General features: G+C 43.7%; 1 long non-coding RNA gene across 2 annotated transcripts; it reads left to right on the plus strand.

The window, feature by feature from the left end:
• The first annotated feature begins 5,514 nt into the window (after positions 1-5,514).
• Positions 5,515-7,985, plus strand: LOC311234158. Of its 2 annotated transcripts, none has more exons than XR_014620070.1 (5): positions 5,515-5,567; positions 6,016-6,051; positions 6,539-6,625; positions 6,881-6,952; positions 7,661-7,985. It is a non-coding gene; the product is annotated as an uncharacterized lncRNA (long non-coding RNA). The 2 variants fall into 2 exon arrangements; XR_014620071.1 differs by having other exon boundaries at positions 5,533-5,567; positions 6,011-6,051.
• The last annotated feature ends 1,317 nt before the right edge of the window (positions 7,986-9,302 follow it).

Below are 9,302 nucleotides of genomic sequence, written 5' to 3' on the forward strand. Positions count from 1 at the left end.
GAGGTGGAGTATGAACTCAGTATCCAGCCCCTGTGTTCCCGCTGAGGGCCTGGAAGGCAGAGAGGATCCTTTTAATCTGTTTTCTTTCCTGAGAATGAGGAATAGAATAAAAGTAATTGAATAAAAAGGCAGTGTAAACAATATACAATATAGTTAATGTGCATATGGGCAACAAGGTGCGAGATGAGGGTTTATAACATATAACTAATACTGAACACTGACTTTTAACATACCACATCAGCAAGACCGACGGCTTCTCAGTTACAGTGGGTGACAATATTGTCACAAGGAAAGATGAAATTATATACCTGGGTTCCATCCTAGAGACAAATCTTTCCTGTGACAAAATGGCATCCAATGTAATAAAAAAAAAAGTCAACCAACGAACTAGATTCTTGTACTGGATCTCCTCTCTGGTAAACAAGAATACCCTGAAGACTCTGGCAGGAGCACTCATGCAAGGGTACTATGACTATGCATGCACCTCCTGGTACCAAAGCACCTCAAAGGCGCTAAAAACAAGATTACAAACATCACAAAACTAACTGGTCAAACTACTGCTTGACCTTACTCCTAAAACCCACCTCACCCCTGCACACTTTGACTACCTAGGATGGCTTAGAGTAGACGACAGAGTACAGCAACTTGCAATGGGCCTGGTCTACAAGATACACTACACCACTCAGGTACCCATGTGTTATGACCCTGGCTCAAAGGGAAGCAACATTAGTGCACACAGACACCAATGGTCTGTGTTTAAACCAAAAGACTATTCTAATTATGATAACTAGCACAAACTAAAGATCAAAGTGGTGGACAGGGAAGAGACACTGTTTCAACAATCTCTTCTAGCAACCGTGACCCTGCATGCAGGGGCGTAGCTGGGGGGGGTAGCTTAGGATGATTCCAAGGGCCCAGCACTGGGGGGGGGGGGCCCAAAATTTTTTTTTTTTTTTTTTTGACTAGACATCACTCAGGTGTATTATTGATGCTCTCATTGATACTATGTTTGTTTCTGAAGTGTGTGTGTGTGTGTGTGTGTGTGTGTGTGTGTGTGTGTGTGTGTGTGTGTGTGTGTGTGTGTGTGTGTGTGTGTGTGTGTGTGATATATAGAGAGAGAGGGGGGGCTTTGGTAGACTATTGCATTGGTCCATTCATTGAAGATGAACGCAATGCGACATCCTTTACTAGGCTCACCCACCAACAGTGCAGGTGCTGAACTGCTGATCCGAATGTATAGGTAAAAACCATATTATGCGTTTTCATCAATAAAAAAATGGCAAAAAAAAAAATCGCTTACGCTCGCTCGCATTCACTGGGGGCCTACAAATACATTCTTTCATGGGGCCCAGAATCTGGAGCTACACCCCTGCCTGCATGTGTGGGTGAGGAAGTGCCTTTGAGCCTGCAAGGCAGGTGTCCAATTAGCAGCAATAAGCCAATTAGCAGCAATCACCTGCATACACAGGAGTAACCAAGAGCATGGTACATAACATCTCCCCCACCAAAATGGTTGCCCAGGAGGCAACCACTACACATCAAACCACCAAACAGTGAGTCACTACCACAAAGCGGCAATGGGTCGGCCCCTGTCGAACACGACCATTAACGTTGTGGAATGCTCCCCACACAAGAACATTTGACAATGTTGTTTAATACAAACAACATCTCCCCGACTCTTGGGTAAATGAACCCCCCCCAAAATGTACATCCGATCTGTCTTCACCATCACCTGTTCTACTGAGGCGCCAGGCCTAAAAGCCAATCCACCCATGAACAGATCATCCCAAAACAAAAACTTTGTTTGAACAGGCCGCTCCACCGATACCGACCTGTCAAAAAGAGGCATCAAACTGGAAACAGCTATGACATTCTCACGATTCAAAATGGCGGCACATAAACCAACGTCACGACTCAAAATGGTGGCACACACATCAACTACGTCACGATCAAAATGGTTGCCTCTCATTAGACTAGGTCGTGAATCATCATTAGAATAATCAACTGACATACTGGGATCATCCCTGCCTACCAGTGAAACATCATGAACAGTAGAGCTACTGTGGGAAGGCTGGCAGCTTAAGTCAGGCCCTGTAGCCTCTTCAACCAGAACGGTGCATGAAATACCAGAAACACTAACAGAAATGTTGCCACCTGAATCAGAAACATTTCTCATAGCATCCTTCCCACACTCATCCTCTAATTCGTCCGTGGCCTCAGCCACCGTACAGGCTGGGAAGACCTTGAGACACTGCGCTGCAAGATCATCTCCTGCCACATGCGTATCCGGCACGCATGTCACCTTCGGTTCCACCACCGGGCCCGACACTAGGGCACAAAGAAGAAAAGCACTATTCAGAGGTACATTCATAGTGTGCATTCCAAAACCTTCAACAACAACGCCTGCACCTGCATTACTTAAATTACGCCGTGCCATCTCACGGTTAAATACGGCCACTTCAAAGAGGGACGACAAGGAGACATCTCTATTTTGCTCTAGCGCTAGCTCCTCATGAGACGGTATCACCTTCCCAAATCCCTCAACAGGGTCACTTTCCAAGTCAACAAAGAACGTGTCACCAAGTGTAATGTCACAATTTGAAGTATCAACAACATCACTTTTGTCCTTTGACATTGCCCGTGTCACAGCACACACAGGGAACACTCCTGGATGTTTTTGTGCCAGCTCATCAGGGACCTCAGAAACCACAGGGATGGGAATTACAACTGGAGTAGCCAGCACTTTGTCACCAGCCAAATCATTCCCTAGAATGAAGGACACACCTCTTATGGGAATGTGAGAACATACCCCCACGACAACATTGCCTGATAATAAGGGAGAGTTGAGTGTGACCTCATGCAAAGGTGCATCCACAAAGCCTCCTCCAAAGCCTTGAACAACGGCACCCGAACGCAATGAAGACTTTTCTGAAAACGGCAAAATCCCCTCCAGAATGAGGGACTGAAAAGCTCCTGTATCTCTCCATATTGTTATAGCCTGCTTTGACTCTAGGGCAGTGGTTCCAAAACTGTGGTGCGCCCACCCCTTGTGGTGCGCGAGCGCCCTCTAGGTGGTGTGTGACATGAAAAGGCTAATGGTGGTAAATTAAAAAAAGAAAAAAAGAAAAAAAAATTACAATACAATTTCATAAAAATCTTAGTCAAACCTTTAGTATTATAGATATTAAACATGCTGGCATGAGTACATGCATCCATGTTGTCGTGAACATTTTAATTAAATAAAGAAATTCCCTATCCATAGTCGCCGTGGGAAGAGATAAAATAAAAAATGTAATCTGTGCACGGAGACCAGCAACAATTTTTTCTAACAGAAACCCATTGGGGGGTGCGTCAGCTAGGTCGGGAGGTGATAGGGGGTGCACGGCCAAAAAAGTTTGGGAACCGCTGCTCTAGGGCATCAGTCAGGGAAACAAAGCCATCCATCATAAATCTTGAGGAGCCCTCAAGCTCTTTGTCCACACCTTTGATACTCCCCCCATCACCCTCTAACGTCGGCATCGGTGTTCTGCATACGGTTTCTACCAGAGCCACAGTTTTGACATTTTTCTGTTCAAGCACAGGGCACCCAGCAACGATATGACCAGGCTCCTTACAGTAGAAACATATAATCCCCTCTGGGAATGCACTAGCAGAACCACCATGCCTAGGAGGTGAAGTAAACTGACCAGCAGACACAGGTTTTGGGAAACGGCCCCCCTGAAAAGGACGCCTCCACAAAGACGGACTTGTGTGTCAACACAAACTCATCAGCCAAGACAGCAGCGTCGCCTATCTTCAACACCTTACGCTCGTTTAGATGAGTGGAAACAGTATCAGGAACACATCTTTTAAATTCCTCTAGGAGAATCAACTGTCTAAGCTGCTCCCTTGACTCTGCCTTCTGAGAGGTGCACCATCTATCAAATAGGTTCTCCTTCTCTTTTCCAAATTCAACATACGACTGTCCCTCCGACCTGCGATAGCCTCTAAAACGCTGACGATAGGCCTCTGGGACTAACTCATAAGCCCTCAATATGGAAGCTTTAACAAGCTCATAGTCAGCACTTTGTTCAAGGGACAGAGCAGTATACGCCTCCTGTACCTTACAAACTAGAACACACTGCAGCAGCAGCATCCAGGCCGTATTAGGCCACTTAAATGTGGTTGCCACCCGTTCAAAAAGGGGAAAGTACCTATCCACATCCTTCTCAAAAAAAAAAGGCACCATCCTAATATTTTTGCCAACATCAAAACCGGAACCCGACTCTGAATGCAGAGCACCCACCTGCAAGGCAGCATGCTTAAATTCAAGCTCCTTCAGCGCATGATCGTGCTCCAACAACATTTGTTTCTCCTGTCTCTCCTCTCTCCTCTCCTCTTGTTGTAGCTGTTTTTCCTTAAACTCACGCTCTCTCTCCTCTCTCCTCTCCTCTTGTTGTAGCTGTTTTTCCTTAAACGCTAACTCTCTAAGCCTCCAACCACCTTCCGCCATACCAGAGAGTAGCGGAGACACGTCAGAAGAAAGAGGCTCCTCCACCCTCGCCACAAGCACATGCTCCTCAATGAGTATAGCCCTCAAAGTCCCCAAGGCAGTCGTTTTTAAACGCTTCTCACTGGCAGTAAGCTCCACATTGTAGTGCACAGCAAGCTTCAGAAGCTGTTCTTTGGAAAACCTCTCCAACATCTCATCAGAAGGGTTATCAACAAAATCCTTTATGGAAGCCATCCTTACTGTACCAGCGCCACAAACTACTCACTTTAGAGTTACCAAGAGTTTCCAAAACCACCCTAGCATACACACAATTTATCTGACGAACCACTAAAGAACCACTGAAGAACCACTGAAGAACCACTGAAGAACCACGAAGAACCACGAAGAACCACTAAAGAACCACTAAAGAACCACTGAAGAACCACTGAAGAACCATACAGAACCACTGAAGCACATAGCAGAGTTAGCACAGGGCAGCGTTAGCACAGGGCAGAGTTAGCACAGAGTTAGCACAGAGCAGAGTTAGCACAGAGTTAGCACAGAGCAGAGTTAGCACAGCAAATGGCACACGGCAAATGGCAAACCACACAAGAGAACCAACGCCCTTCAGTAACCCAAACCAGTGAGGCAAAACCCCCTGTGTTACACTCAAAACAAATTAAATACAACAAACTAATTCAAACAGGTGCCCTTATAATCTGATATGACTATTTACAGCTTCTACATCTACACTGCAGCCAATTAAGAACTGCCAGGCCCACCATATGTCTACACTAAAAAAAACTTACATCAGGCCCTAACACACTACCTGTATTTTATGGCACCCTAACCTACCTACACTGAAGCTAAATCACTGTAGACCTAACCCTCTTCAACCACACCTGCTACCAGCCAAAGATTATATTGACCACCAACCCGTCAAGTATATGGTAGGTACAAGACAAGTAACGGAACGTAAACCAATCCCGGTCACCCTCTTTATCTGGGAACGCCCAAACCCAACTTCGGTCACGCCCCATCTTGCGCGGCATTCTGGATCTTTCCTCACAGCCCCACCAGATTTTCACGTCGAAAGGTAGGTGATATGAAATCATACTTATTTTAGAGTATATATATCAAATTTCATGAGTATTCATCTATATTTAGTCATCTAAAGACTACTAGATGTGAACGTTTGTACCACTGCAACGTTATAATTGTTCGAATGTGTTCGGGGCGACGCTGATTTCCAAGTAAAAGTAGCTTCCTGTTCCTTAAACACGAACTCCCACTCGCCCCAAGATGAAGTCAGATTGTTTGGTTATGTTGCTAGCATATATAGCCAGTGTTTTGTCCGACGAAATGTGTTGTACATTTGTAATCTTAATAAGAGATCTAAGTTTGTCTGAACGAGTGATGAACTGAGGTTGCGCGAAAATAATCGAAGGGAGAACAATAATTTTCGCGGGGAAAATAATGAACTGGTTTTCTCTCTCTCTCTCTCTCTCTCTCAATCTCTGTATAAAAAAACATCTGAAGCATAGACAGTGACAAAGTCCAGAGACAGCACAGCAGACACGGTAGGTTTGTGTGTGCTTGTTTGTTTCTCTACAGGTGAATGGAGGTGTGTGTGTGTGTGTGTGAGGCTGCCATGCTGAACTGGGTGAAGGTAAGGTTGTGTGTGTGTTTGCATGTCTGGTAATATTTCAGCATAATCATTTTGGTTTCATGCTCATTCATATTCAAGTTCATTAACAAAAGGCAAGATGTTCTTGATACCTTCCATTGTTCTGCATCTTTTCATCAGAATTTCACTCAAATCCAACAAACCATAGCAATAAACTAAATTCATCATTGAGGTCAACAACCTCCTTATCCATATTCAAAAAAACAATTCAAATCTAATTTAATTTCATCATAAATCACTCACATAAGTTCCCTCCTAGCACTGTTTTTTTTAAATAATGTGCTAAATAAATCAAATAAAATAAACTCGTCAGTCGTACAATAATAATAAAGTTCATATTATTTTACTTTCTTGTTTAAAATATTTTTGTGTGTTTGCAGAGCATGCCTAATATCCGGCAAATGCGGAAGAGGGAGAGGAAGGTGCGTCTGTGGACCCAGGAGGCCATGGATCAGGCCATTGCAGAGGTCAGAGCAGGCAGGTGGAGTGCGAGGCGGGCAGCCACGTTGTTCGAGGTCCCTAAGTCCAGCCTGATCGACCGACTCAGCGGAAAGGTGTCTCTGGCCTGCAACATCGGCCGGGGCACCTATCTGACCCCTGAACCTATCTGCCCCTACGGCCTACACACACACACAGTACACTGATAGACTGTTCATAGCGCAATATTTACCAAACCAAACAAAATAATTTTTTTGAGTGGTGCTCCCTTTTTGTGTCTGCAGCCTCCTGTATTCCTGGACCAACAGGAGCATCGACATCCTCCTCCTCCCACGCCAGACCCACGACACCCATCGGCATGTTACTTATGTTTTTTGAGTTTGTCAGGGCAAACTTATGAATTGTTATTTATTTTGTAAAAAATTTGCTGATTTTATACAAATTGCTGTGGGGCACTTTGAACTGTGGTCCATGTGTGAAAAGTACTATATAGATAGTTATTCATATTTATTACATGGCGTTTTCACATTCGCCGAAATGCTTGCTTGTGATTGGTCAATAGCCCGTGTCAGAGGTCCGTTATCACACAATAATGACCGCTGTGGGACAATAATGACCGCTGTGCGCAGCTGTTCGCAATCAAGCCCACTACAACACTGTATCAGTGCTGCTCAGCATATGCACAGCTGCACTCAGTCATGCAATCAGACCAGAGACCTGCCGGCTGCCGATAATAATAATCACTTTATTTGGGCTGACAGAGCCACAGAACAACTGCGTCTTCATTTGATCTAGTCTTGTCGATGAATTAGGTATATTGTTAGTAAGTTAGCCATGTAATAAGCGGTATAATGTATAGCTTTACTCGATCATTGTCGCAAAATAATTGACCTTCACTGACGTTTAAAACACCTCAGCGCTGCGCCTCGGTATTTTAAACTCCGTGTCGGTCAATTATTTTGCGACAATGACCTCGTAGCTATACATTATCCCTTACTTATTATTGGACCTTGGTATATTGTAATCAAGCAGCGTCATAATAATAAATTTCTTTTTAACTGCAGGTCACACCACCAAGAGGCAGAAGCTGGGGATCTGGCGGTGTGGCCGGTGTAAAAAGGCGAACCCCCCTGTGGACTCTGAGGGTTTGGTGTCGTGGGTCCAGTGTGACAACTGTCACAAATGGTTCCACACCATGTGTGTCCAGTGGGAGGAGGAGGAGGACGAAGATGCTAGTTTCTGGTGTTACTGGTGTTTGGATGAATGAGTGTATGAATGAGTGAGCGAATGAAAAAATTTATAAATATGTATGGTGTGCTGTAAATAGTTATTGTTCTAAGTTATGTTTATTGTATTTTTTATATAATGTTTATAAAATTTTATGAAGTGCTGGCTGTTGTGTTAAATTTGTCATATTTTTGTTGAAAACACATGTACTCACAAATGTTAATGTGACAAGTGATTGTGATTAATATTTTGTTTGTTAGACAAATAAAATGGGGATGTTGTTTGCTCCTGAGATGAGATGGTAGACAAACGACACTACCTTCCAGCTGACAGTAGATGGCAGCATTGATTTTAAAGGATGAAAACAGGTTCAAACTAAAGAACTCCATTTTCCAAGACCTTTTTTCACAGTTCACAGGTCAGCAGGTCGGTAAAAGTTGATGAAAATGCGATCTGAACACAGGAGCGTTAAACTATGAATGCGCCCTCACGTCACCTCAGTACAGTGACCGTGAATGGCCACCTAATTATCATAATTAAAGTGCATCATTAGCATTATGTTTGTTGTCTAAAGGGAACTAAAATGGTAAAATTTAAGTTTTTAAATGATATCCGCATATATAGGACAAATAAAACAGCGTTGTTTTGTAAAAAACTCCAATGAAAACGGCGCAAGGTACGTAATATTCGCTATTGTTATGCAAATGTGATAGAATCCTATAAAAAGGTGGACGCACTTGGGCACTGTGACGTTAGATGGTACTAATCACTTCTATGACTGCCCCAGGGGTAAGTGGTACACAGGAAGCTACAAACAGCCAGAAAATAATGACACTACCTACATGTGGTGTCCACTAAACTATATATTTTACCAGCATACAAGTAGTCAAATCAAATCACAAATTAAGGGCATACTCACCTGTTTGAAGACCGGCTCAAGCCCCCACGTTACACAACATGTAACGATTACTACCCAAACTACAGCACAATGAAAAAAAAAAAAAAAAAAAAAAATTATTTTTTATTTATTTTTTACCAAAGGCAATTTGCCTAACCAAACAAATCTAGGGGTAATGTTTTCCATATTCACTCCCGTGCGAGCGCCCAATTGTTACAACCCTGGCTCAAAGGGAAGCAATATTAGTGCACACAGACCCCAATGGTCTGTGTTTAAACCAAAAGACTATTCTAATTATGATAACTAGCACAAACTAAAGATCAAAGTGGTGGACAGGGAAGAGACACTGTTTCAACAATCTCTTCTAGCAACCGTGACCCTGCATGTGTGAGTGAGGAAGTGCCTTTGAGCCTGCCAGGCAGGTGTCCAATTAGCAGCAATCAGCCAATTAGCAGCAATCACCTGCATGCACAGTGACACAGGAGTAACCAAGAGCATGGTACATAACACTATGTACATGTCGAAATACTTCCCAAAGGTCAGTAAATACCACGCCCACAACACCAGAGGGATTCGACACA

This window comes from Notolepis coatsorum (assembly GCF_963971535.1).
Source record: "Notolepis coatsorum genome assembly, chromosome: 9".
Lineage (NCBI taxonomy): Eukaryota > Metazoa > Chordata > Actinopteri > Aulopiformes > Paralepididae > Notolepis > Notolepis coatsorum.